Here is a 26,066-nt window from a genome sequence, read left to right on the forward strand (position 1 = left end):
TGTTGTCCATCGCCGCCCGCTCCACACGTACTCGAGGGATATAAGAATAAACATCCAACTCAATGTCGGGTGCGATCATACCAGCACTAATGCACCGGATCCCATCAGAACTCCGAAGTTAAGCGTGCTTGGACGAGAGCAGTACTCGGATAGGTGACCCCCTGGGAAGTCCTTGTGTTGCACCTCTTTTCGTGTTTTTATATTTTTGATTACTTGTTGACAGACGATTTTCGGCTCAAATCATCTGAATCACGATCGGGACGAGATAAGACATGTGAAATCAACGTAGCTCGGGCACTGCCGGATTTGGACAAAAAAGTAGCCTAATTTGATTTTAAACATGCAAACGAACGAGACACATTACTCCGCAACGAGGTGGCGAGATTTTAGCCGAATTCCTTCTCTAAGACCCTCTAATTTGCGATTTTCAGCTTCTGTTAAGCTTCCGTTTCCTCAAGAAATCCGCTTAGAAAGTCCAAAATTCGGTTTTTGTTCCATTTTATCGTATCCCAGGCATAATAATAGCTTTACATTCGCTATTTTCTTCTTCTTATTTTTTTTCTATTTTCTGGGAACACTTAGCGATTTTTGTTGTCGTGTGCCGGTTCTGTGCGGAAGGGTATGATGCAGATTACTCCGGAGACGGTTAAGTCATTAAAAACAATTATTTCGACAGTTTTAACCATAATTTACGTAAATGGTTGCGACACGAGGACTTCCCAGAGAGGTCACCCATCCTAGCTCTGCCATCGTGCCAAAACGCTTAACTTCATGGTTCTGATTGGGCGAGAGCAGCGCCACGTGTTGTCTATCGCCGCTCGCTCCAAACGTACTCGAGGGATATAAGAATAAACATCCAACTCAATGTCGGGTGCGATCATACCAACACTAATGCACCGGATCCCATCAGAACTCCGAAGTAAAGCTTGCTTGGGCGAGAGCTGTACTAGGATGGGTGACCACCAGGCAAGTCCTCGTGTTGCACCCCTTTTCGTGTTTTTCTATTTTTGATTACTTGTTGACAGACAATTTTCGGCTCAAATAATCTGAATCTCGATCGGGACCAGATAAGACATGTGAAATCAACGTAGCTCGGGCACTGCCGGATTTGGACAAAATTGTAGGTTAATTTGATTGTAAACGGGAAAACGAACGAGACTCATTACTCCGCAATTAGATGGCGAGATTTTAGCCGAATTCCTTCTATAAGACCCTATAATTTGCAATTTTCCGTTTTTTTTAAGCTTCCGTTTCCTCGAGAAATCTTTTTAGGAAGTCCGAAATTCGATTCCGGTTCCATTTTACCTGTATCTCGGGCATAATAATATCTTTACATTCGCTATTTTCTTCTTCTTATTTTTTTTTTCTATTTTCTGGTAATATTTAGCGATTTTTGTTGTCGTGAGCCGGTTGTGTGCGGAAGGGTATGGCGCAGATTACTCTGGAGACGGTTAACTCATTAAAAACAATTATTTCGACTATTTTAGCCATAATTTACGTAAACGATCGCGACACGAGGACTGCCAGGGGAGGTCACCCATCCTAGCTCTGCCATCGCTCCAGAACGCTTAACTTCATGGTTCTGATTGGGCGAGAGCTGTGCCGCGTGTTGTCCATCGCCGCCCGCTTCACACGTACTCGAGGGATATAAGAATAAACATCCCACTCAATGTCGGGTGCGATCATACCAGCACTAATGCACCGGATCCCATCCGAACTCCGAAGTTGAGCGTGCTTGGGCGATAGCAGTACTAGGATGGTTGACCCACTGGGAAGTCCTCGTGTTGCACCTCTTTTCGTGTTTTTCTATTTTTGATTACTTGTTGACAGACGATTTTCGGCTCAAAGCATCTGAATCTTGATCGGGACCAGATAATACATGTGAATTTAACGTAGCTCGGGCACTGCCGGATTGGGGCAAAATTGTAGGCTAATTTGATTGTAAACGGGCAAACGAACGAGACTCATTACTCCGCAACGAGGTGGCGAGATTTTAGCCGAATTTCTTCTCTAAGACCCACTAATTTGCGATTTTCCGCTTCTTTTAAGCTTCCGTTTCCTCGAGAAATCCGCTTAGGAAGTTCAAAATCGATTCGGGTTCCATTTTATCGTATCGCAGGCATAATAATAGCTTTAAATTCGCTATTTTATTCTTCTTATTTTTTTTCTATTTTCTGGGAACATTTAGCGATTTAAGTTGTCGTGAGCCGGTTATGTGCGGAAGGGTATGACGCAGATTACTCCGGAGACGGTTAACTCATTAAAAACAATTATTTTGACTGTTTTATCCATAATTTATGTAAACGGTAGCAACACGAGGACTTCCCAAGGAGGTCTCCCATCCTAGCTCTGCCATCGCGCAAGAACTCTTAACTTCATGGTTCTGATTGGGCAAGAGCAGTGCCGCGTGTTGTCCATCGCCGCTCGCTCCACACGTACTCGAGAGATATAAGAATAAACATCCTACTCAATGTCGGGTGCGATCATACCAACACTAATGCACCGGATCCCATCAGAACTCCGAAGTTAAGCGTGCTTGGGCGAGAGCAGTACTAGGATGAGTGACCCCCTGGGAAGTCCTCGTGTTGAACACCTTTTCGTATTTTTCTATTTTTGATTACTTGTTGACAGACGATTTTCGTCTCAAATCATCTGAATCTCGATCGAGACCAGATATGACATGTGAAATTAACGTAGCTCGTGAACTGCCGGATTTTGATAAAATGGTAGCCTAATTTGATTGTAAACGGGCAAACGAACGTGACTCATTACTCCGCAATAAGCGGGGCGAGATTTTAGCCGAATTCCTTCTCTAAGACCCTCTAATTTGCGATTTTCCGCTTATGTTAAGCTTCCGTTTCCTCGATAAATCCGCTTAGGAAGTTCTAAATTCATTTTCGATTCCATTTTATCGTATCCCAGGCATAATAATAGCTTTATATTCGCTATTTTCTTTTTATTATTTTTTTTCTATTTTCTGGGAACATTTAGAGATTTTTGTTGTCGTGAGCCGGTTCTGTGCGGAAGGGTATGACGCAGATTACTCCGGAGACGGTTAACTCATTAAAAACAATTATTTCGACTGTTTTATCCATAATTTATGTAAACGGTAGCGACACGAGGACTTCCCAAGGAGGTCTCCCATCCTAGCTCTGCCATCGCGCCAGAACTCTTAACTCCATAGTTCTGATTGGGCAAGAGCAGTGCCGCGTGTTGTCCATCGCCGCTCGTTCCACACGTACTCGAGGGATATAAGAATAAACATCCTACTTAATGTCGGGTGCGATCATACCAGTACTAATGCACCGGATCCCATCAGAACTCCGAAGTTTAGCGTGCTTGGGCGAGAGCAGTACTAGGATGGGTGACCCCCTGTGAATCCCTCGTGTTGCACCCTTTTTCGTGTTTTTCTATTTTTGATTACTTGTTGACCGACGATTTTTGACTCAAATCATCTGAATCTCGATCTGGACCAGATAAGACATGTGAAATCAACTTAGCTCGGGCACTGCCGGATTTGGACAAAATTATTGGCTAATTTGATTGTAAACTGGCAAACGAACGAGACTCATTACTCCGCAAAGAGCTGGCGAGATTTTAGCAGAATTCCTTCTCCAAGACCCTCTAATTTTTGATTTTCCGCTTCTGTTAAGCTTCCGTTTCCTCTAGAAATCCGCTTAGGAATTTCGAAACTCGATTCCTGTTCCATTTTATCGTATCTCGGGCATAATAATAGCTTTACATTCGCTATTTTCTTCTTCTTATTTTTTTTTCTATTTTCTGGGAACATTTAGTGATTTTTGTTGTCGTGAGCCGGTTCTGTGCGGAAGAGTATGATGCAGATTACTCCAGAGACGGTTAGCTCATTAAAAACAATTATTTCGATCTTAACTTCATGGTTCTGATTGGGCGGGAGCAGTGCCGTGTGTTGTCCAACGCTGCCCGCTCCACACGTACTCGAGATATATAAAAATAAAAATCCAACTCAATGTCGGGTGCGATCATACCCGAACTAACGCACCGGATCCCATCTGAACTCCGAAGTTTAGCGTGCTTAGGCGAGAGAAGTACTAGGATGAGTGACCCCCTGGGAAGTCCTCGTGTTGAACACCTTTTCGTGTTTTTCTATTTTTGATTACTTGTTGACAAACGATTTTCGGCTCAAATCATATGAATCTCGATCGAGACCAGATATGACATATGAAATTAACGTAGCTCGTGAACTGCCGGATTTTGACAAAATTGTAGCCTAATTTGATTGTAAACGGGCAAACGAACGAGACTCATTACTCCGCAATAAGCGGGCGAGATTTTAGCCGAATTCCTTCTCTAAGACCCTCTAATTTGCGATTTTCCGCTTCTGTTAAGCTTCTGTTTCCTCGAGAAATCCGCTTAGGAAGTTCTAAATTCGATTTCGGTTCTATTTTATCGTATCCCAGGCATAATAATAGCTTTACATTCGCTATTTTCTTTTTATTATTTTTTTTCTATTTTCTGGGAACATTTAAAAATTTTTGTTGTCGTGAGCCAGTTCTGTGCGGAAGGGTATGACGCAGATTACTCCAGAGACGGTTAACTCATTAAAAACAATTATATCGACTGTTTTATCCATAATTTACGTAAACGGTCGCGACACGAGGGCTTCCCAGGGATGTCTCCCATCCTAGCTCTGCCATCGCGCCAGAACGCTTAACTTCATGGTTCTGATTGGGCAAGAGCAGTGCCGCGTGTTGTCCATCGCCGCCCGCTCCACACGTACTCGAGGGATATAAGAATAAACATCCTACTCAATGTCGGGTGCGATCATACCAGCACTAATGCACCGGATCCCTTCAGAACTTTGAAGTTAAGCGTGCTTGGGCAAGAGTAGTACTAGGATGGGTGACCCCCTGTGAAGCCCTCGTGTTTCACCCTTTTTCGTGTTTTTCCATTTTTGATTACTTGTTGACCGATGATTTTTGGCTCAAATCATCTGAATCTCGATCGGGACCATATAAGACTTGTGAAATCAACGTAGCTCGGGCACTGTCGGATTTGAACAAAATTGTAGGCTAATTTGATTGTAAACGGGCAAACGAACGAGACTCATTACTCCGCAATGAGCTGGCGAGATATTAGCCGAATTTCTTCCCTAGGACCCTCAAATTTGCGATTTTTCCCTTGTTTTAAGCTTCCGTTTCCTCGAGAAATCCGCTTAGGAAGTTCGAAATTCGATTCATGTTCCATTTATCGTATCCCAAGCATAAAAATAGCTTTACATTCGCTATTTTCTTTTTTTTATTTTTTTTCTATTTTCTGGGAACATTTAGCGATTTTTGTTGTCGTGAGCCGGTTATGTGCGGAAGGGTACGACGCAGATTATTCTGGAGACGGTTAACTCATTAAAAACAATTATTTCGACTATTTTAGCCATAGTTTACGTAAACGATCGCGACACGAGGACTTTCCAGGGAGGTCACCCATCCCAGCTCTGCCATCACGCCAGAACGCTTAACTTCATGGTTCTTATTGGGCGAGATATAAGAATAAAAATCGCACTCAATGTAACTGCCGGATTTTGACAAAATTGTAGCCTAATTTGATTGTAAACGGGCAAACGAACGAAACTCATTACTCCGCATTGAGCTTACGAGATTTTAGCCGAATTCATTCTCTAAGACCCTCTAATTTGCGATTTTCGGCTTCTGTTAAGCTTCTGTTTACTCGAGAAATCCGCTTAGGTAGTTCGAAATTCGATTCATGTTGCATTTTATCGTATCTCAGATATAAAAATAGCTTTACATTTGCTATTTTTTTCTTCTTATTTTTTTTCCTTTTTTCTTGTACACATTTAGCGATTTTTGTTGTCGTGAGCCGGTTCTGTGCAGAAGCGTATTACGCAGATTACTCCGGAGACGGTTAACTCATTAAAAACAATTATTTCGAGCTTAACTTCATGGTTCTGATTAGGCGAGAGCAGTGCCGCGAGTTGTCCATCGCCGCCCGCTCCACACGTACTCGAGAGATATAAGAATAAAAATCCCACCCAATTTCGGGTGCGATCATACCCGAACTAATGCACCGGATCCCATCAGAACACTGAAGTTAAGCGTGCTTGGGCGAGAGCGGTACTAGGATGAGTGATCCCCTGGGAAGTCCTCGTGTTGAATCCATTTTCGTGTTTTTCTATTTTTGATTACTTGTTGACAGACGATTTTCGGCTCAAATCATCTGGATCTCGATCGAGATCAGATAAGACATGTGAAATCAACGTAGCTCGGAAACTGCCGGATTTTGACAAAATTGTAGCCTAATTTGATTGTAAATGGGCAAACGAACGAGACTCATTACTCCGCAATGAGCTGGCGAGATTTTAGCCGAATTCCTTCTCTAATACCCTCTAATTTGCGATTTTCCACTTCTGTTAAGCTTCCGTTTCCTCGAGAAATCCGCTTAGGAAGTTCGAAATTCGATTCCTGTTCCATTTTATCGTATCTCAGGCATAATAATAGCTTTACATTCGCAATTTTCTTCTTCTTATTTTTTTTCTATTTTCTGGGAACATTTAGCAATTTTTGTTGTCGTGAGCCGGTTCTGTGCGGAAGAGTATGACGCAGATTATTCCGGAGACGGTTAACTCATTAAAAACAATTATTTCGACTGTTTTAGCCATAATTACGTAAACGATCACGACACGAGGACTTCCCAAGGAGGTCACCCATCCTAGCTTTGCCATCGCGCCAGAACGCTAACTTCATGGTTCTGATTGGGCGATAGCAGTGCCGCGTGTTGTCCATCGCCTCTCGCTCAACACGTACTCGAGGGATATAAGAATAAATATCCTTGTCAATGTTGGGTGCAATCATACCAGCACTAATGCAACGGATCCCATCAGAATTCCGAAGTTAAGCGTGCTTGGGCGAGAGTAGTACTAGGATGGGTGATCCCTTGTGAAGTCCTTGTATTGCATCCCTTTTCGTGTTTTTCTTTTTTTTATTACTTGTTGATAGACGATTTTTGGCTCAAATCATCTGAATCTCGATCGGGACAAGATAAGACATGTGATATCAACGTAGCTCGGGCACTGCCGGATTTGGAAAAAATTGTAGGTTAATTTGATTGTAAACGGGCAAACGAACGAGACTCCTTACTCCGCAACGAGGTGACGAGATTTTAGCCGAATTTTTTCTCTAAGACCCTCTAATTCACAATTTTTCGCTTCTCTTAAGCTTGCGTTTCCGCGAGAAATCCGCTTAGGAAGTTCGAAATTCGATTCCGGTTCCATTTTATCGTATCCATGGCATAATAATAGCTTTACATTCGCTATTTTCTTCTTCTTATTTTTTTTCTATTTTCTTGGAACATTTAGCGATTTTTGTTGTCGTGAGCCGGTTGTGTGCGGAAGGGTATGACGCAGATTACTCCGGAGACGGTTAACTCATTAAAAACAATTATTTCGACTGTTTTAGCCATAATTTACGTAAACGGTCGCGACACGAGGACTGCCCAGGGAGGTCACCCATCCTAGCTCTGCCATCGCGCCAGAACGCTTAACTTCATGGTTCTGATTGGGCGAGTGAAGTGCCGCGTGTTGTCAATCGCAGCTCGCTCCACACGTACTCGAGGGATATAAGAATAAACATCCCAGTCAATGTCTGGTGCGATCATACCAGCACTAATGCATCGGATCCCATCAGAACTCTGAAGTTAAGCGTGCCTAGGCGAGAGAAGTACTAGGATGGATGACCCCCTGGGAAGTCCTCGTGTTGCACCCCTTTTCATTTTTTCTAATTTTGATTACTTGTTGACAGACGATTTTAGGCTCAAATCATCTGAATCTCGAACGGGACCAGATAAGACATGTTAAATCAAAGTAGGTCGGGCAATGCCGGATTTGAACAAAATTGTAGGCTAATTTGATTGTAAACGGGCAAACGAACGAGCCTCTTTACTCTGCAACGAGGTAGCGAGAATTTAGCCGAATTCATTCACTAAGACCCTCTAAATTGCGATTTTTCGCTTCTGTTAAGCTTCCGTTTCCTCGAGAAATCCGCTTAGGAAGTTCGAAATTCGATTCCTGTTCCATTTTATCGTATCTCAGGCATAATAATAGGTTTACATTCGCTATTTTCTTCTTCTTATTTTTTTTTCTATTTTCTGGGAACATTTAGCGATTTTTATTGTCGTGAGCCGGTTCTGTGCAGAAGGGTATGACGCAGATTACTCCGGAGACGGTTAACTCATTAAAAACAATTATTTCGAATGTTTTAGCCATAATTTACGTAAACGGTCGCGACACGAGGACTGCCCAGGGAGGTCACCCATCCTAGCTCTGCCATCGCGCCAGAACGCTTATTTTCATGGTTCTGATTGGGCGATAGCAGTGCCGTGTGTTGTCCATCGCCGCCCGCTCCACACGTACTCGAGGGATATAAGAATAGACATCCCACACAATGTCTGGTGCGATCATACAAGCACTAATGCACCAGATCACAGCAGAACTCCAAAGTTAAGCATGCTTGGGCGAGAGCAGTACTAGAACGGGTGACCCCCTGGGAAGTCCTCGTGTTGCACCCCTTTTCGTGTTTTTCTATTTTTGATTACTTATTGACAGACGATTTTTGGCTCAAATCTTTTGAATCTCGATCGAAACCATATAAGACATGCGAAATCAACGTATATTGGACACTGGATTTGGAAAAAATTGTAGGCTAATTTGATTGTAAACGGGCAAACGAACGAGACTCAATACTCCGCAACGAGGTGGCGAGTTTGAGCCGAATTCCTTCTCTAAGACCCTCTAATTTGCGATTTTCCGTTTCTGTTAAGCTTCTGTTTCCTCGAGAAATCCGCTTAGTAAGTTCATAATTCGATTCCGGTTCCATTTTATCGTATCCCACTCAATGTCGGGTGCGATCATACCAGCACTAATGCACTGGATCTCATCAGAACTCCGAAGTTAGGCGTGCTTGGGCGAGAGCAGTACTAGGATGGATGACCCCCTAGGAAATCCTCTTGTTGCACCTATTTTTCGTGTTTTTCTATTTTTGATTACTTGTTGACAGACGATTTTTCGTTTCAAATCATCTGAATCTCGATCGGGACATGATAAGACATGAGAAATAAACGTAGCTCGGGCACTGCCGGATTTGGACAAAATTGTAGGCTAATTTTATTGTAAACGGGCAAAAGAACGAGACTCATTACTCCGCAACGAGGTGGCGAGATTTTAGCCTAATTCCATCTCTAAGTCCCTCTAATTTGAGATTTTCCGCTTCCGTTAAGTTTCCGTTTTCTCGAGAAATCCGCTTAGAAAGTTCAAAATTCGATTCTGGTTTCATTTTATCGTATCCCAGGCATAATAATAGCTTTACATTCGCTATTTTCCTCTTCTTATTTTTTTCTATTTTTTGGTAATATTTAGCAATTTTTGTTGTCGTGAGCCGGTTCTGTGTGGTAGGGTATGACGCAGATTACTCCGGAGACGGTTAACTCATTAAAGACAATTATTTCGACTGTTTTAGCCCTAATTTACGTAAACGGTCCCGACACGAGGACTTCCGAGGGAGGTCACCCATCTTAGCTCTGCCGTCGTGCCAGAACGCTTAACTTCATGGTTATGATTAGGCAAGAGCAGTGCCGCGTGTTGTCCATCGCCACCCGCTCCACACGTACTCGAGGGATATAAGAATAAACATCCCACTCAATGTCAGGTGCGATCATACCAGCACTAATGCACCGGATCCCATCAGAACTCTGAAGATAAGCGTGCTTGGGCGAGAGCAGTACTAGGATGGGTGACTCCCTATGAAGCCCTATTGTTGCACCCCTTTTCGTGTTTTTCTATTTTTGATAACTTGTGGACAGACGATTTGGGCTCAAATCATCTGAATCTCGATATGGACCAGATAAGACTTGTGAAATCAGCGTAGGTCGGGCTATGCCGGATTGTAAACGGGCAAACGAACAAGACTCATTGCTGGCGAGATTTTAGCCGAATTTTTTCTCTAGGACCCTCTAATTTGCGATTTTCCGCTTCTTTTAAGCTTCTGTTTCCTCGAGAAATCAGCTTAGGAAGTTCGAAATTCGATTACTGTTCCATTTTATCGTATCCCAATCATAATAATATCTTTAAATTCGCTATTTTCTTCTTCTTATTTTTTTTTTTATATTTTCTTGGAACATTTAGCGATTTTTGTTGTCGTGAGCTGGTTCTGTGCGGAAGGGTATGACGCATATTACTCCGAAGACGGTTAACTCATTAAAAATAATTATTTCGACTGTTTTAGCGATAATTTACGTAAACGGTCGCGACACGAGGACTGCCCAGGGAGGTCACCCATCCTAGCTCTGCCATCGCGCCAGAACGCTTATTTTCATGGTTCTGATTGGGCGATAGCAGTGCCGTGTGTTGTCCATCGCCGCCTGCTCCTCACGTACTCGAGGGATATAAGAATAAACATCCCACTCAATGTCGGATGCGATCATACTTGCACTAATGCACTGGATCCCATCAGAACTCCGAAGTTAAGCATGCTTGGGCGATAGCAGTACTAGGATGGGTGACCCGACCCCCTAGGAAGTCCTTGTGTTGCACCCCTTTTCGTGTTTTTTTATTTTTGATTACTTGTTGACAGACGATTTTCGGCTCAAATCATCAGAATCTCGGTCGGGACCAGATAATACATGTGAAATCAACATAGCTTGGGCACTGCCGTATTTTGACAAAATTGCAGCCTAATTTGATTGTAAACGGGCAAACGAACGAGGCTCATTCCTTCGCAATGTGCTGGCGAAAATTTAGCCGAATTCTATCTCTAAGACCCTCTAATTTGCGATTTTCCGCTTCTGTTAAGCTTCCGTTTCCTCGAGAAATCCGCTTAGGAAGTTCGAAATTAAATTCCGGTTCCATTTTATCTTAACTCAGGCATAATAATAGCTTTACATTCGTTATTTTCTTATTCTTAATTTTTTTCTATTTTCTGGGAACATTTAGCGATTTTTGTTGTCGTGAGCCGGTTCTGTGCGGAAGGGTATGACGCAGATTACTCCGGAGACGGTTAACTCAATAAAAACAATTATTTCGACTGTTTTAGCCATAATTTACATAAACAATCGCGACACGAGGACTGCCCACGAGGACGCCAGAACGCTTAACTTCATGGTTCTGATTGGGCGAGAGAAGTGCCGCGTGTTGTCCATCGCCGCCCGCTCCACACGTACTCGAGGGATATAAGAATACACATCCCACTCAATGTCGGGTGCGATCATACCAGCACTAATGCACCGGATCCCATCAGAACTCCGAAGTTAAGCGTGCTTGGGCAAGAGCAGTACTAGGATGGGTGAGATCCCCTGGGAAGTCCTCGTGTTGCCACCCCTTTTCGTGTTTTTCTATTTTTGATTACTTGTTGACAGACGATTTTTGGCTCAAATCATCTGAATCTCGATCGAGACCGGATAAGACATGTGAAATCAACGTAGCTCGGGCACTGCCGGATTTGGACAAAATTGTAGACTAATTTGATTGTAAACGGGCAAACGAACGAGCCTCATTACTCCGCAACGAGCTGGCGAGATTTTTGCCGAATTCATTCTCTAAGACCCTCTAATTTGCGATTTTCCGATTCTGTTAATCTTCCGTTTCCTTGAGAAATCTTCTAAGGAAGTTTGAAATTCGATTTCGGTTCCATTTTATAGTATACCAAGCATAATAATAGCTTTACATTCGCTATTTTCTTCTTCTTATTTTTTTTCTATTTTCTTGGAACATTTAGCGATTTTTATTGTCGTGAGCCGGTTCTGTGCAGAAGGATATGACGAAGATTACTTTGGAGATGGTTAACTCATTAAAAACAATTATTTCGAATGTTTTAGCCATAATTTACGTAAACGGTCGCGACACGAGGACTGCCCAGGGAGGTCACCAATTCTAGCTCTGCCATCGCGCCAGAACGCTTAACTTCATGGTTTTTATTGGGCGAGAGCAGTACCGCGTGTTGTCCATCGCCGCCTGCTCCACACGTACTCGAGGGATATAAGAATAAAAATCCCACTCAATGTCGGGTGCGATCATACCAGCACTAATGCACCAGATCCCATCAGAACTCCGAAGTTAAGCATGCTTGGGCGAGAGCAGTACTAGGATGGGTGACCCCCTGAGAAGTCCTCGTTTTGCACCCCTTTTCTCGTTTTTCTATTTTTGGTGTCTTGTTGACATACGATTTTTGGCTCAAATCATCTGAATCTCGATCGGGACCAGATAAGACATGTGAAATCAACGTAGCTCGGGCACTGCCAGATTTGAACAAAATTGTAGCCTAATTTGATTGTAAACAGGCGAACGAACGAGACTCATTACTCCGCGATGATTTGACGAGATTTTAGCCGAATTTCTTCTCTAAGACACTCTAATTTGCGATTTTTCGCCTCTGTTAAGATTTCGTTTCCTCGAGAAATCCGCTAAGGAAGTTTGAAATTCGATTCTGGTTCCATTTTATCGTATCTCAAGCATAATAATGGCTTTACATTCGCTATTTTCTTATTCTTATTTTTTTTTTCTATTTTCTGGGAACATTTAGCGATTTTTGTTGTCGTGAGCCGGTACTGTGCGGAAGGGTATAACGCAGATTACTCTGAAGATGGTTAACTCATTAAAAACAATTATTTCGACTGTTTTATCTATAATTGACGTAAACGGTCGCGACACGAGGACTGCCCAGGGAGGTCACCCATCCTCGCTCTGCCATCGCGCCAGAACACTTAACTTCATGGTTCTGATTGGGCGAGAGCAGTGCCGCGTGTTGTCCATCGCCGCCCGCTCCACACGTACTCGAGGGATATAAGAATAAAAATACCACTGAATGTCGGGTGCGATCATACCAGCACTAATGCACCGGATCCCATCAGAACTCCAAAGTTAAGCGTGCTTGGGCAAGAGCAGTACTAGAATGGGTGACCCCCTTTGAAGCCCTCGTGTTGCACCCCTTTTCGTGTTTTTCTATTTTTGATTACTTGTTGACAGAACATTTTCCGCTCAAATCATCTGAATCTCGATCGGGACCATATAAGACATGGAAAATCAACGTAGCTCGGGCTCTGCCGGATTTGGAAAAAATTGTAGGATAATTTGAATGTAAACGGGCAAACGAACGAGACTCATTACTCCGCAATGAGCTGACGAGATTTTAGCCGAATTCCTTCTCTAAGACCCTCTAATTTGCGATTTTCCGCTTCTGTTAAACTTCTGTTTTCTCGAGAAATCCGCTTAGGAAGTCCGAAATTCGATTCCGGTTTCATTTTATCGTATCCCAGGCATAATAATAGCTTTACATTCGCTATTTTCTTCTTCCTAATTTTTTTTCTATTTTCTGGGAAGATTTAGCGATTTTTGTTGTCGTGAGCCGGTTCTATGCGGAAGGGTACGACGCAGATTACTCCGGAGACGATTAACTCATTAAAAACAAATATTTCGACTCTTTTAGCCATAATTTACGTAAACGATCGCGACACGAGGATTTACCAGGGAGTGTCACCCATCTTAGCTCTTCCATCGCGCCAGAACGCTTAACTCCATGGTTCTGATTGGGCGAGAGCAGTGCCGAGTGTTGTCCATCGCCGCCTGCTCCTACGTACTCGATGGATATAAGAATAAACATCCCACTCAATGTCAGGTGCGATCATACCAGCACTAATGCACCAGATCACATCAGAACTCCGAAGTTAATCGTGTTTGGGTGACAGCAGTACTAGGATGGGTGACCACCAGGGAAGTCCTCGTGTTGCACCCTTTTTCGTGTTTTTCTATTTTTGATTACTTGTTGACAGACGATTTTTGGCTCAAATCATCTGAATCTCGATCGGGACCAGATAAGACATGTGAAATCAACGTAGCTCATGCACTGCCGGATTTTGACAAAATTGTAACCAAATTTGATTGTTCCGCAATGAGCTGGCGAGATTTTAGCCGAATTCCTTCTCTAAGACACTCTAATTTGCGATTTTCCGCTTCTGTTAAGCTTCCGTTTCCTCGAGAAATCCGCTTAGGAAGTTCGAAATTCGATTCCGGTTCCATTTTATCTTATCTCAGGCATAATAATAGCTTTACATTCGTTATTTTCTTATTCATAATTTTTTTCTATTTTCTGGGAACATTTAGCAATTTTTGTTGTCGTGAGCCGGTTCTGTGCGGAAAGGTATGACGCAGATTACTCCGGAGACGGTTAACTCATTAAAAAGAATTATTTCGACTGTTTTATCCATAATTTACGTAAACGTTCGTGACACAAGGACTTTCGACGGAGGTCACCCATCCTAGCTCTGCCATCATGCCAGAACGCTTAACTTCATGGTTCTGATTGGCCGAGAGAAGTGCCACGTGTTGTCCGTAGCCGACCGCTCCACACGTACTCGAGGGATATAAGAATAAAAATCCCACTAAATTTCGAGTGCGATTATACCAGCACTAATGCACTGGATCCCATCAGAACTCCGAAGTTAAGCGTGCTTGGGCGAAAGCAGTACTAGGATGGGTGACCCCCTTGGAAGTCCTCGTGTTGCACCCATTTTCGTGTTTTTCTATTTTTGATTACTTGTTGAAAGACGATTTTTGGCTCAAATCATCTGAATCTCGATCGGGACCAGATAAGACATATGAAATCAACGTAGATCGGGCACTGTCGGATTTGGACAAAATTGTAAGCTTATTTGATTGTAAACGGGCAAACGAACAAAGACTAAACACTCCGCAAAGAGGTGGCAAGATTTTAGCCTAATTCCTTCTCTAAGACCCTCTAATTTGAGATTTTCAGCTTCTGCTAGGCTTCCGTTTCCTCGAGAAATCCGCTTAGGAAGTTCGAAATTCGATTCCGGTTCCATTTTATCTTATCTCAGGCATAATAATAGCTTTACATTCGCTATTTTTTTCTTCTTATTTTTTCTATTTTCTGGGAACATTTAGCAATTTTTGTTGTCGTGAGCCGGTTCTGTGCGGAAGTGTATGATACAGATTACTCTGGAGACGGTTAACTCATTAAAAACAAATATTTCGACGGTTTTAGATATAATTTACGTAAACGATCACGACACGAAGATTTACCAGGGAGTGTCACCCATCCTAGCTCTTCCATCGCGCCAGAACGCTTAACTTCATTGTTCTTATTGGGCGAGAGCAGTGCCGAGTGTTGTCCATCGCCGCCCGCTCCTACGTACTCAAGGGATATAAGAATAAACTTCCCACTCAATGTCGGGTGCGATCATACCAGCACTAATGCTCCGGATCCCATCAGAACTCCGAAGTTAAGCGTGCTTGGGCGAGAGCAGTACTAGAATGGGTGACCCCTTGGAATTCCTCGTGTTACACTCCTTTTCGTGTTTTTCTATTTTTGATTATTTTTTGACAGACGATTTTCGGCTCAAATCATCTGAATCTCGATCGGGACCAGATAAGACATGGGAAATCAACGTAGCTCGGGCACTGCCGGATTTTGATAAAATTGTAGGCTAATTTGATTGTAAACGGGCAAACGAACGAGACTCTTTACTCCGCAACGAGATGGCGAGATTTTAGCCTAATTCCTTCTCTAAGACCCTCTAATTTCAGATTTTCAGCTACTGTTAAGCTTCCGTTTCCTCGAGAAATACGCTTAGAAACTTCGAAATTCGATTCCGATTTCATTTTATCATATCCATGGCATAATAATAGCTTTACATTCGCTATTTTCTTCTTCTTAATTTTTTTTTTATTTTCCGGGAACATTTAGCGATTTTTGTTGTCGTGAGCCGGTTCTGTACGAAAGGTTATGACGCATATTACTCCGGAGACGGTTAACTCATTAAAAACAAATATTTCGACTGTTTTGGCCATAATGTACGTAAACGATCGCGACACGAGGATTTACCAGGGAGTGTCACCCATCCTAGCTCTTCCATTGCGCTAGAACGCTTAACTTCATGGTTCTTATTGGGCGAGAGCAGTGCCGAGTGTTGTCCATCGCCGCCCGCTCCTACATACTCAAGGGATATAAGAATAAACTTCCCACTCGATGTCGGGTGCGATCATACCAGCTCTAATGCGCCGGATCGAATCAGAACTCCAAAGTTAAGCGTGCTTGGGCGAGAGCAGTACTAGGATGGGTAACCCCCTGTGAAGTCCTCTTGTTGCACCCCTTTTCATGTTTTTCTATTTTTGATTACTTGTTGACAGACGATTTTCGGCTCAAATCATCTGAATCTCGATCGGGACCAGATAAGACATGTGAAATCAACGTAGCTCGGGCACTGCCGGATTTTGACAAAATTGTAAACTAATTTGATTGTAAATGGGCAAACGAACGAGACTTATTACTCCGCAATGAACTGACGAGATTTTAGCCAAATTCCTTCTCTAAGACCCTCTAATTTGCGATTTTCCGCTTCTGTTAAGCTTCTGTTTCCTCGAGAAATCTGCTTAGGAAGTTCGAAATTCGATTCCGGTTCCATTTTATCTTATCTCAGGCATAATAATAGCTTTACATTCGTTATTTTCTTATTCTTAATTTTTTTATATTTTCTGGGAACATTTAGCGATTTTTGTTGTTGTGAGCCGGTTCTGTTCGGTAGGGTATGACGCAGATTACTCCGGAGACGGTTAACTCATTAAAAACAATTATTTCGACTGTTTTATCCATAATTTACGTAAACAGTCGCGACACAAGGACTTCTGAGGGAGGTCACCCATCCTAGCTCTGCCATCATGCCAGAACGCTTAACTTCATGGTTTTGATTGGGCTAGAGAAGTGCCGGGTGTTGTCCATCGCCGTCCGCTCCACACGTACTCGAGGGATATAAGAATAAAAATCCCACTGAATGTCGAGTGCGATTATACCAGCACTAATGCACCGGATCCCATCAGAACCCCGAAGTTAAGCGTGCTTGGGCGACAGCAGTACTAGGATGGGTGACCCATTAAGAAGTCCTCGTGTTGCACCCCTTTTCGTGTTTTTCTATTTTTGATTACTTGTTGACAGACGATTTTCGGCTCAAATCATCTGAATCTCGATCGGGACAAAATGAGACATTCTTATTTTTTTTTCTATTTTCTGGGAACATTTATCGATTTTTGTAGTTGTGAGCCGGTTCTGTGCGGAAGGGTATGACTCAGATTACTCCGGAGACGATTAACTAATAAAAAACAATTATTTCGACTGTTTTAGCCATAATTTAAGTAAACGATCGCGACACGAGGACTTCCCAGAGAGGTCACCCATCCTAGCTCTTCCATCGCGCCAGAACGCTTAACTTCAAGGTTCTGATTGAGCGAGAGCAGTGCCGCGTGTTGTCCATCGCCGCCCGCTTCACTCGTACACGAGGTATATAAGAATACAAATCCCTCTCAATGTCGGGTGCGATCATACAAGCACTAATGCACCGGATCCCATCAGAACTCCGAAGTTAAGCGTGTTTGGGCGAGAGCAGTACTATTATGGGTGACCCGCTTCTGTACGGAAGGGTATGACGCAAATTAGTCCGGAGACGTTTAACTCATTAAAAACAATTATTTCGACTGTTTTACCTATAATTTACGTAAGGAGTCGTGACACGAGGACTTCCCAGGGAGGTCACCCATCCTAGCTCTACCATCGCACCAGAACGCTTAACTTTATGGTTTTGATTGGACGAGAGCAGTGGCACGCGTGTTGTCCATTGCCGCCCGCTCCACACGTACTCGAGAGATATAAGAATAAACATCCCACTCAATGTCGGGTGCGATCATACCAGCACTAATGCAACGGATTCCATCAGAACTCCGAAGTTAAGCGTGCTAGGGCGAGAGCAGTACTAGGATGGGTGACCCCCTTGGAAGTCCTCGTGTTGCACCCCTTTTCGTGTTTTTCTATTATTGATTACTTGTTGACAGACGATTTTCGGCTTAAATCATCTGAATCTCGGTCGGGACCAGATTAGACATGTGAAATGAACGTAGATCGGGCACTGCCGGATTTGGACAAAATTGTAGGCTAATTACTCCGCAATGAGCTGGCGAGATTTTAGCCGAATTCCTTCTCTAAGACCCTCTAATTTGCTATTTTCCGCTTCTGTTAATCATCTGTTTCCTAATGAAATCCGCCTAGGAAGTTCGAAATTCGATTCATGTTCCATTTTATCGTATCCCAGGCATAATATAAGCTTTACCTTTGCTATTTTCTTCTTCTTATTTTTTTTTGTATTTTTTGGGAACATTTAGCGATTTTTGTTGTCGTGAGCCGGTTCAGTGCGGAAGGGTATAACGTAGATTACTCCGGAGACGGTTAACTCATTAAAAATAATTATTTCGACTATTTAGCCATAATTTACGTAAACGGTCGCGACACGAGGACTGCCCAGAGAGGTCACCCATCCTAGCTTTGCCATCGCGCCAGAACGCTTAACTTCATGGTTCTGATTGGAAGAGAGCAGTGCCGCGTGTTGTCAATCGTCGCCCGCTCCACACGTACTCAAGGGATATATGAGTAAAAATCCCAATCAATGTCTGGTGCGATCATACCAGCAATAATGCACCGGTCGCATAAAAACTCTGCAGTTAAGCGTGCTTGGGCTAGAGCAGTACTAGGATGGGTGACCCCCTGGGAAGTCCTCGTGTTGCACCCCTTTTTCGTGTTTTTCTATTTTTTTTATTACTTTTTGACAGACGATTTTCAGCTCAAATCATCTGAATCTCGATCGGGACCATATAAGACTTGTGAAATCAACGTAGCTCGGGCACAGCCGGATTTGGACAAAATTGTGGCCTAATTTGATTGTAAACAGACAAACGAACGAGACTCATTACTCCACAATGAGCTAGCGAGATTTTAGCTGAATTCCTTCTCTAAGACCCTCAAATTTGCGATTTTCCGCTTCTGTTAAGCTTCCGTTTCCTCGAGAAATCCGCTTAGGTAGTTCAAAATTTGATTCCGTTTCCATTTTATCGTATCCCAGGCATAATAATAGCTTTACATTCGCTATTTTCTTCTTCTAATTTTTTTTCTATTTTTTGGAAACATTAAGCGATTTTTTGTTGTTGTGAGCCGGTTCTGTGCGGAAGGGTATGACGCAGATTACTCCGGAGACGATTAACTCATTAAAAACAATTATTTCGACTCTTTCAGTCATAATTTACGTACACGGTCGCGACAAGAGGACTGCCCATGGAGGTCACCCATCCTCGCTCTGCCATCGCGCCTGAACGCTTAACTTCATGGTTCTGATTGGGCGAGAGAAGTGCCGCGTGTTGTCTATCGCCGCCCGCTCCACATGTACTCGAGGGATATAAGAATAAACATCCCACTCAATGTTGGGTGCGATCATACCAGCACTAATGCACCGGATCCCATCAGAACCCTGAAGTTAAGCGTTCTTGGCGAGAGCTGTACTATAATGGGTGACCCCCTGGGAAGTCCTCGTGTTGCACCCCTAATCGTGTTTTTTTATTTTTGATTACTTGCTGACTAACTATTTTCGGCTCAAATAATCTGAATCTCTATCGGGACCAGATAAAATTGTACACTAATTTGATTTTAAACGGGCAAAGGAACGAGACTCATTGCGATTTTCTGCTTCTGTTAAGTTTCCGTTTCCTCGAGAAATTCGCTTAGGAAGTCGAAATTCGATTCCATTTCCATTTTATCGTATCCCAGGCATAATAATAGCATTACATTCGGTATTTTCTTCTTCTTATTTTTTTTATTTTATGGGAACATTAAGCAATTTTTGTTGTAGTGAGCCGGTTATGTGCGGAAGGGTATGACGCAGATTACTCCGTGGACAGTTAACTCATTAAAAACAATTATTTCGACTGTTTTAGCAATAATTTACGTAAACGGTCGCGACAAGAGGACTTCCCTGGGAGGTCACCCATCCTAACTTTGCCGTCAGCCAGAACGCTTAACTTCATGGATCTGATTCGGCTAGAGCAATGCCGCGTATTGTCCATCACCGCCTGCTCCACACGTACTCGAGGATATAAGAATAAACATCCCACTCAATGTCGGGTGCGATCGTACCAGCCCTAATGCACCAGATCCCATCGGAACTCTGAAGTTAAGCATGATTGGGCGAGAGCAGTACTAGGATGGGTGACCCCCTAGGATGTCCTAGTTTTGCAACCCTTTTCGTGTTTTTCTATTTTTGATTACTTGTTGACAGACGATTTTCGGCTCAAATCATCTGAATCTCGATCGGGACCAGATAAGACATGTGAAATCAATGTAGCTCGGGCACTGCCGTATTGGGACAAAATTGTAGCCTAATTTAATTGTAAACAGATAAACGAAAGAGGCTCATTATTCTGCAATGATCTGGCGAGATTTTAGCCAATTTCCTACTCTAAGACCCTCTAATTTGCGATTTTCCGCTTCTGTTAAGCTTTCGTTTTCTCGAGAAATCCGCTTAGGAAGTTCGAAATTCGATTCTAGTTCCATTTTATCGTATCTCGAGCATAATAATAGCTTTACATTTGATATTTTCTTCTTCTTATTTTTTTATCTATTTTCTGGGAACATTTAGCGATTTTTTTTGTCGTGATCCGGTTCTGTGCGAAGATTACTCCGGAGACGGTTAACTCAGTAAAAACAATTATTTCAACTGTTTTAGCCATAATTTACGTAAGTGGTCGCGACACGAGGACTGCCCAGGGAGGTCACCCATCCTCGCTCTGCCATCGCGCCAGAACACTTAACTTCATGGTTCTGATTGGACGAGAGCAGTGCCGCGTGTTGTCCATCGCCGCCCACTCCACACGTACTCGAGGGATATAAGAATAAACATCCCACTCAATGTCGGTTGCGATCATACTAGCACTAATGCACCGAATCCCATCAGAACTGCGAAGTTAAGCGTGCTTGGGCGAGAGCAGTACTAGGATGGGTGACCCCCTAGGAAGTCCTCGTGTTGCACCTATTTTCGTGTTTTTCTATTTTTGATTACTTGTTGACAGACGATTTTCGGCTCAAATAATCTGAATCTCGATCGGGACCAGATAAGACATGTGAAATAAACGTAGCTCGGGCACTGCAAGATTTGGTCAAAATTGTAGGCTAATTTGATTGTAAACGAGCAAACGAACGAGACTCATTGTTCCGCAATGTGCTGGTGATATTCTATCCGAATTCCTTCTCTAAGACCCTCTATTTTGCGATTTTTCCTTTCTGTTAAGCTTCTGTTTTCTCGTGAAATCCGCTTAGGAAGTTTGAAATTCGATTCCGGTTCCATTTTATCGTATCCCAAGCATAATAATAGCTTTACATTCGATTTTTTCTTATTCTTATTTTTTTCTATTTTCTAGGAACATTTAGCGATTTCTAATGTCGTGAGCTGGTTCTGTGCGGAAAGGTATGACGTAGATTACTCCGGAGACGTTTCACTCATTAAAAACAATTATTTCGACTGTTTTACCCATAATTTACGTAAACGGTCGTGACACGAGGACTTCCCAGGGTGGTCACCCATCCTAGCTCTGCCATCGCGCCAGAACGCTTTACTTTATGGTTCTGATTGGACGAGAGCAGTACCGCGTGTTGTCTATCGCCGCCCGCTTCACACGAACTCGAGGGATATAAGAATAAAAATCCCACTCAATTTCGAGTGCGATCATACCAGCACTAATGTACAGGATCCCATCAGAACTCCGAACTTAAGCGTGCCAGGGCGTGAGAAGTACTAGGATGGGTGACCCCCTGGGAAGTCCTCGTGATGCACCCTTTTTCGTGTTTTTCTATTTTTGATTACTTGTTGACAGACGATTTTCGGCTCAAATCATCTGAATCTCGATCGAGACCAGATAAGACATGTGAAATCAACATAGCTCGGGCAATACCGGATTTGGACAAAATTGTAGCGTAATTTGATTGTAAACGGGCAAACGAACGAGACTCATTCTCCTCAATGAGCTGGCGAGATTTTAGCCGAATTCCTTCTCTAAGACACTCTAATTTGCGATTTTCCGCTTCTGTTAAGCTTCCGTTTCCTCGAGAAATCCGGTTAGGAAGTTTGAAATTTGATTCTTGTTCCATTTTATCGTATCTCAGGCATAATAATAGCTTTACATTCGCTATTTTCTTCTTCTTATTTTTTTTCTATTTTCTGGGAACATTTAGCGATTTTTATTGTTGTGAGCCGGTTCTGTGCGGAAGGGTATGACGCAGATTACTTCGGAGACGGTTAACTCATTAAAACAAATATTTCGACTGTTTTAGCCATAATTTACTTAAACGGTCGCGACACGAGGACTTCCCATGGAGGTCACCCATACTAACTCTGCCATCGCTCCAGAACGCTAACTTCATGGTTCTGATTGGGCGAGAGCAGTGCCGGGTGTTGTCCATCGCCGCCCGCTCCACACGTACTCGAGGGATATAAAAATAAACATCCTACTCAATGTCGGGTGCGATCATACCAGCACTAATCTACCGGATCTCATCAGAACTCCGAAGTCAACCGTGCTTGGGCTAGAGCAGTACTAGGATGGGTGACCCCCTGGGACGTCCTCGTGTTGCACCTCTTTTCGTGTTAATCTATTTTTGATTACTCGTTGACAGATGATTTTCGGGTCAAATCATCTGAATCTCGATCGGGACCAGATAAGACATGTGAAATCAACGTAGCTCGGGCATTGCCGGATTTGGACAAAATTATTTGCTAATTTGATTGTAAACGGGCAAACGAACGAGACACATTACTCTGCAATGAGCTGGCGAGATTTTAGCTGAATTCTTTCTCTAAGACCCTCTAATTTGCGATTTTCCGCTTCTGTTAAACTTCCGTTTCCTCGAGAAATCCTCTTAGAAAGTTTGAAATTCGATTCCTGTTCCATTTTATCGTATCTCAGGCATAATAATAGCTTTACATTCGATATTTTCTTCTTCTTATTTTTTTCTATTTGCTGGGAACATTTAGCTATTTTTGTTGCCGTGAGCCAGTTCTGTGCGGCAGGGTATGACGATGATTAATCCGGAGATGGTTAACTCATTAAAAACAATTATTTCGACTGTTTTAACCATAATTTACGTAAACGGTCGCGTCACGAGGACTTCCAGGGAAGGTCACCCATCCTAGCTCTGCCATCGCGCCAGAACGCTTAACTTCATGGTTCTGATTGGGCGAGAGCAGTGCCGCGTGTTGTCCATCGTCGCCCGCTCCACACGTACTCGAGAGATATAAGAAGAATAAACATCCCACTCAATGTCGGGTGCGATCATACCAGCACTAATGCACCGGATCCCATCAGAACTCCGATGTTAAGCGTGCTTGGGCAAGAGCAGTACTAGGCTGGGTGACCCCTTGGAAGTCCTCGTGTTGCACCTCTTTTCGTGATTTTCTATTTTTGATTACTTGTTGACAGCCAATTTTCGGCTCAAATCATCTGAATCTCGATCGGGACCAGATAAGGCATGTGAAATCAACGTAGCTCGGGAACTGCCGGATTTGGACAAAATTGTAGCCTAATTTGATTGTAAACGGGCAAACGAACGAGACTCATTACTCCGCAATGAGCTGACGAGATTTTAGCCGAATTCTTCTCTAAGACCCTCTAATTTGCGATTTTTTGCTTTCGTTAAGTTTCCGTTTCATCGAGAAATCCACGTAGAAAGTTCGAAATTCGATTCCGATTACATTTTAAGTTTCCGTTTCATCGAGAAATCCACGTAGAAAGTTCGAAGTTCGATTTTAGACGAATTCTTCTCTAAGACCCTCTAATTCGCTATTTTCTTCTTCTTATTTTTTTTCTATTTTCTGGGAACATTTATCTATTTTTGTTGTCGTGAGCCGGTTCTGTGCGGCAGGGTATGACGTAGATTACTCAGGATTCGGTTAACTCATTAAAAACAATTATTTCGACTGTTTTAGCCATAATTTACGTAAACGGTCGCGACAGAAGGACTTCCCAGGGAGGTCACCCATCATAGCTCTGTCATCGCGCTAGAACGCCTAACTTCATAGTTCTTATGGGGAGAGAGCAGTGCCGCGTGTTGTCCATCGCCGCCCGCTCCATACGTACTCGAGGGATATAAGAATAAAAATCCCACTCAATGTCGGGTGCGATCATACAAGCACTAATGCATCGGATCCCATCAGAACTCTGAAGTCAACCGTGCTAGGGCTAGAGCAGTACTAGGATTGGTGACCCTCTGGGAAGTCCTCATGTTGCACCTCTTTTTGTGTTAATTTATTTTTGATTACTTGTTGACAGACGATTTTCGGCTCAAATCATCTGAATCTCGATCGGGACTAGATAAGACATGTGAAATCAACGTAGCTCGGGCATTGCCGGATTTGGAATAAATTGTAGCCTAATTTGATTGTAAACGGGCAAAAAAATGAGACTCATTGCTCCGCAATGAGCTGACGAGATTTTAGCCGAATTCCTTCTCTAAGACCCTCTAATTTGCGATTTTCCGCTACTGTTAAGCTTCTGTTTCCTCGAGAAATCCGCTTAGGAAGTTCTAAATTCGATTCTTGTTCCATTTTATCGTATCTCAGGCATAATAATAGCTTTATATTCGCGATTTTCTTCTTCTTATTTTTTTTCTATTTTCTGGGAACATTTAGCGATTTTTATTGTTGTGAGCCGGTTCTGTGCGGAAGGGTATGACGCAGATTACTCCGGAGACGGTTAACTCATTAAAACAATTATTTCGACTGTTTTAGCCATAATTTACGTAAACGGTCGCGACACGAGGACTTCCCAGGGAGGTCACCCATACTAACTGTGCCATCGCGCCAAAACGCTAACTTCATGGTTTTTATTGGGCGAGAGCAATGCCGCGTGTTGTCCGTCGCCGCCCGCTCCACACGTACTCGAGGAATATAAGAATAAAAATCCTACTCAATGTCGGGTGCGATCATACCAGCACTAATGCACCGGATATTATCAGAACTCCGAAGTCAACCGTGCTTGGGCTAAAGCAGTACTAGGATGGGTGTCCCCCTGCAAAGTCCTCGTGTTGCACCTCTTTTCGTGTTAATCTATTTTTGATTACTTGTTGACAGACGATTTTCGGCTCAAATCATCTGAATCTCGATCGGGACCAGATAAGAAATGTGAAATCAACGTAGCTCGGGCAGTTCCGGATTTGGACAAAATTATTTCCTAATTTGATTGTAAACGGGCAAACGAACGAGACACATTACTCCGCAATGAGATGGCGAGATTTTAGCCGAATTCTTTCTCTAAGACCCTCTAATTTGCGATTTTCCGCTTCTGTTAAGCTTCCGTTTCCTCGCGAAATCCTCTTAGAAAGTTTGAAATTCGATTCGTGTTCCATTTTATCGTATCTCAGGCATAATAATAGCTTTACATTCGATATTTTCTTCTTCTTATTTTTTTTTTCTATTTTCTGGGAACATTTAGCGATTTTTGTTGCCGTGAGCCGGTTCTGTGCGGTAGGGTATGACGCAGATTACTCCGGAGACAGTTAACTCACTAAAAACAATTATTTCTACTGTTTTAGCCATAATTTACGTAAACGGTCGCGACACGAGGACTTCCCATGGGAGGTCACCCATCCTAGCTCTGCCATCGCGATAGAACGCAAACTTCATGGTTCTGATTGGGCGAGTGCAATGCCGCGTGTTGTCCATCGCCGCCCGCTCCACACGTACTCGGGAGATATAAGAATAAACATTCCACTCAATGTCGGGTGCGATCATACCAGCAATAATGCACCGGATCCCATCAGAACTCCGAAGTTAAGCATGCTTGGGCAAGAGCAGTGCAAGGATGGGTGACCCCTGGGAAGTCCTCGTGTTGCACCCCTTTTCGTGATTTTCTATTTTTGATTACTTGTTGACAGCCGATTTTCGGCTCAAATAATCTGAATCTCGATCGGGACTAGATAAAACTTGTGAAATCAACGTAGCTCGGGCACTGCCGGATTTGGACAAAATTGTAGCCTAATTTGATTGTAAACAGGCAACGAACGAGGCTCATTGCGGATCGAGATTTTAGCCGAATTCCTTCTTTGAAGCCCTCTAATTTACGATTTTCCGCTTCAGTTAAGCTTCCGTTTCATCGAGAAATCCGCTTAGGAAGTTCGAAATTCGATTCCTGATCCATTTTCTCGTATCTCATG

General features: G+C 43.0%; 25 non-coding genes and 8 pseudogenes across 25 annotated transcripts; all 33 read left to right on the top strand.

Annotated features, from left to right (window-relative positions):
- Positions 1-67: 67 nt before the first annotated feature.
- On the top strand, positions 68-186 carry LOC142514887 (5S ribosomal RNA). Its single transcript, XR_012810762.1, has one exon. It is a non-coding gene; the product is annotated as a 5S ribosomal RNA (ribosomal RNA).
- A 683-nt stretch (positions 187-869) lies between these two features.
- On the top strand, positions 870-988 carry LOC142508646 (5S ribosomal RNA). The gene has a single exon (XR_012806852.1). It is a non-coding gene; the product is annotated as a 5S ribosomal RNA (ribosomal RNA).
- A 686-nt stretch (positions 989-1,674) lies between these two features.
- Positions 1,675-1,793, top strand: LOC142506309 (5S ribosomal RNA). The gene has a single exon (XR_012804604.1). It is a non-coding gene; the product is annotated as a 5S ribosomal RNA (ribosomal RNA).
- Positions 1,794-2,475: 682 nt separating this feature from the next.
- Positions 2,476-2,594, top strand: LOC142506983 (5S ribosomal RNA). Its single transcript, XR_012805252.1, has one exon. It is a non-coding gene; the product is annotated as a 5S ribosomal RNA (ribosomal RNA).
- A 684-nt stretch (positions 2,595-3,278) lies between these two features.
- On the top strand, positions 3,279-3,397 carry LOC142514337 (5S ribosomal RNA). Its single transcript, XR_012810234.1, has one exon. It is a non-coding gene; the product is annotated as a 5S ribosomal RNA (ribosomal RNA).
- A 596-nt stretch (positions 3,398-3,993) lies between these two features.
- Positions 3,994-4,112, top strand: LOC142511046 (5S ribosomal RNA; annotated as a pseudogene).
- A 683-nt stretch (positions 4,113-4,795) lies between these two features.
- LOC142507270 (5S ribosomal RNA) lies at positions 4,796-4,914 on the top strand. Its single transcript, XR_012805530.1, has one exon. It is a non-coding gene; the product is annotated as a 5S ribosomal RNA (ribosomal RNA).
- Positions 4,915-6,033: 1,119 nt separating this feature from the next.
- Positions 6,034-6,152, top strand: LOC142510595 (5S ribosomal RNA; annotated as a pseudogene).
- A 681-nt stretch (positions 6,153-6,833) lies between these two features.
- On the top strand, positions 6,834-6,952 carry LOC142516541 (5S ribosomal RNA). Its single transcript, XR_012812330.1, has one exon. It is a non-coding gene; the product is annotated as a 5S ribosomal RNA (ribosomal RNA).
- Positions 6,953-7,635: 683 nt separating this feature from the next.
- On the top strand, positions 7,636-7,754 carry LOC142517049 (5S ribosomal RNA). Its single transcript, XR_012812811.1, has one exon. It is a non-coding gene; the product is annotated as a 5S ribosomal RNA (ribosomal RNA).
- A 683-nt stretch (positions 7,755-8,437) lies between these two features.
- On the top strand, positions 8,438-8,556 carry LOC142511383 (5S ribosomal RNA; annotated as a pseudogene).
- A 331-nt stretch (positions 8,557-8,887) lies between these two features.
- Positions 8,888-9,006, top strand: LOC142509340 (5S ribosomal RNA). The gene has a single exon (XR_012807518.1). It is a non-coding gene; the product is annotated as a 5S ribosomal RNA (ribosomal RNA).
- Positions 9,007-9,690: 684 nt separating this feature from the next.
- Positions 9,691-9,809, top strand: LOC142510113 (5S ribosomal RNA). Its single transcript, XR_012808245.1, has one exon. It is a non-coding gene; the product is annotated as a 5S ribosomal RNA (ribosomal RNA).
- A 646-nt stretch (positions 9,810-10,455) lies between these two features.
- On the top strand, positions 10,456-10,579 carry LOC142511772 (5S ribosomal RNA; annotated as a pseudogene).
- Positions 10,580-11,238: 659 nt separating this feature from the next.
- On the top strand, positions 11,239-11,359 carry LOC142507918 (5S ribosomal RNA). The gene has a single exon (XR_012806156.1). It is a non-coding gene; the product is annotated as a 5S ribosomal RNA (ribosomal RNA).
- A 684-nt stretch (positions 11,360-12,043) lies between these two features.
- LOC142514253 (5S ribosomal RNA) lies at positions 12,044-12,162 on the top strand. The gene has a single exon (XR_012810156.1). It is a non-coding gene; the product is annotated as a 5S ribosomal RNA (ribosomal RNA).
- Positions 12,163-12,847: 685 nt separating this feature from the next.
- On the top strand, positions 12,848-12,966 carry LOC142515923 (5S ribosomal RNA). The gene has a single exon (XR_012811744.1). It is a non-coding gene; the product is annotated as a 5S ribosomal RNA (ribosomal RNA).
- A 684-nt stretch (positions 12,967-13,650) lies between these two features.
- Positions 13,651-13,769, top strand: LOC142510455 (5S ribosomal RNA). The gene has a single exon (XR_012808565.1). It is a non-coding gene; the product is annotated as a 5S ribosomal RNA (ribosomal RNA).
- A 655-nt stretch (positions 13,770-14,424) lies between these two features.
- LOC142516256 (5S ribosomal RNA) lies at positions 14,425-14,543 on the top strand. The gene has a single exon (XR_012812059.1). It is a non-coding gene; the product is annotated as a 5S ribosomal RNA (ribosomal RNA).
- Positions 14,544-15,225: 682 nt separating this feature from the next.
- LOC142516709 (5S ribosomal RNA) lies at positions 15,226-15,343 on the top strand. The gene has a single exon (XR_012812489.1). It is a non-coding gene; the product is annotated as a 5S ribosomal RNA (ribosomal RNA).
- Positions 15,344-16,027: 684 nt separating this feature from the next.
- Positions 16,028-16,146, top strand: LOC142510310 (5S ribosomal RNA). Its single transcript, XR_012808432.1, has one exon. It is a non-coding gene; the product is annotated as a 5S ribosomal RNA (ribosomal RNA).
- A 683-nt stretch (positions 16,147-16,829) lies between these two features.
- LOC142508764 (5S ribosomal RNA) lies at positions 16,830-16,948 on the top strand. Its single transcript, XR_012806967.1, has one exon. It is a non-coding gene; the product is annotated as a 5S ribosomal RNA (ribosomal RNA).
- Positions 16,949-17,719: 771 nt separating this feature from the next.
- On the top strand, positions 17,720-17,838 carry LOC142514246 (5S ribosomal RNA). The gene has a single exon (XR_012810149.1). It is a non-coding gene; the product is annotated as a 5S ribosomal RNA (ribosomal RNA).
- A 650-nt stretch (positions 17,839-18,488) lies between these two features.
- On the top strand, positions 18,489-18,606 carry LOC142512218 (5S ribosomal RNA; annotated as a pseudogene).
- A 687-nt stretch (positions 18,607-19,293) lies between these two features.
- Positions 19,294-19,411, top strand: LOC142510258 (5S ribosomal RNA). Its single transcript, XR_012808381.1, has one exon. It is a non-coding gene; the product is annotated as a 5S ribosomal RNA (ribosomal RNA).
- Positions 19,412-19,986: 575 nt separating this feature from the next.
- Positions 19,987-20,105, top strand: LOC142512311 (5S ribosomal RNA; annotated as a pseudogene).
- A 671-nt stretch (positions 20,106-20,776) lies between these two features.
- Positions 20,777-20,895, top strand: LOC142506517 (5S ribosomal RNA). The gene has a single exon (XR_012804806.1). It is a non-coding gene; the product is annotated as a 5S ribosomal RNA (ribosomal RNA).
- A 682-nt stretch (positions 20,896-21,577) lies between these two features.
- Positions 21,578-21,696, top strand: LOC142506471 (5S ribosomal RNA). Its single transcript, XR_012804763.1, has one exon. It is a non-coding gene; the product is annotated as a 5S ribosomal RNA (ribosomal RNA).
- A 680-nt stretch (positions 21,697-22,376) lies between these two features.
- Positions 22,377-22,495, top strand: LOC142509219 (5S ribosomal RNA). Its single transcript, XR_012807404.1, has one exon. It is a non-coding gene; the product is annotated as a 5S ribosomal RNA (ribosomal RNA).
- Positions 22,496-23,180: 685 nt separating this feature from the next.
- LOC142506310 (5S ribosomal RNA) lies at positions 23,181-23,298 on the top strand. Its single transcript, XR_012804605.1, has one exon. It is a non-coding gene; the product is annotated as a 5S ribosomal RNA (ribosomal RNA).
- A 730-nt stretch (positions 23,299-24,028) lies between these two features.
- LOC142512247 (5S ribosomal RNA) lies at positions 24,029-24,147 on the top strand (annotated as a pseudogene).
- A 681-nt stretch (positions 24,148-24,828) lies between these two features.
- On the top strand, positions 24,829-24,947 carry LOC142512299 (5S ribosomal RNA; annotated as a pseudogene).
- Positions 24,948-25,632: 685 nt separating this feature from the next.
- On the top strand, positions 25,633-25,750 carry LOC142508092 (5S ribosomal RNA). Its single transcript, XR_012806324.1, has one exon. It is a non-coding gene; the product is annotated as a 5S ribosomal RNA (ribosomal RNA).
- Positions 25,751-26,066: the final 316 nt, after the last annotated feature.

This window comes from Primulina tabacum, chromosome 10 (genome assembly GCF_025594145.1).
Source record: "Primulina tabacum isolate GXHZ01 chromosome 10, ASM2559414v2, whole genome shotgun sequence".
Classification (NCBI taxonomy): Eukaryota; Viridiplantae; Streptophyta; class Magnoliopsida; order Lamiales; family Gesneriaceae; genus Primulina; species Primulina tabacum.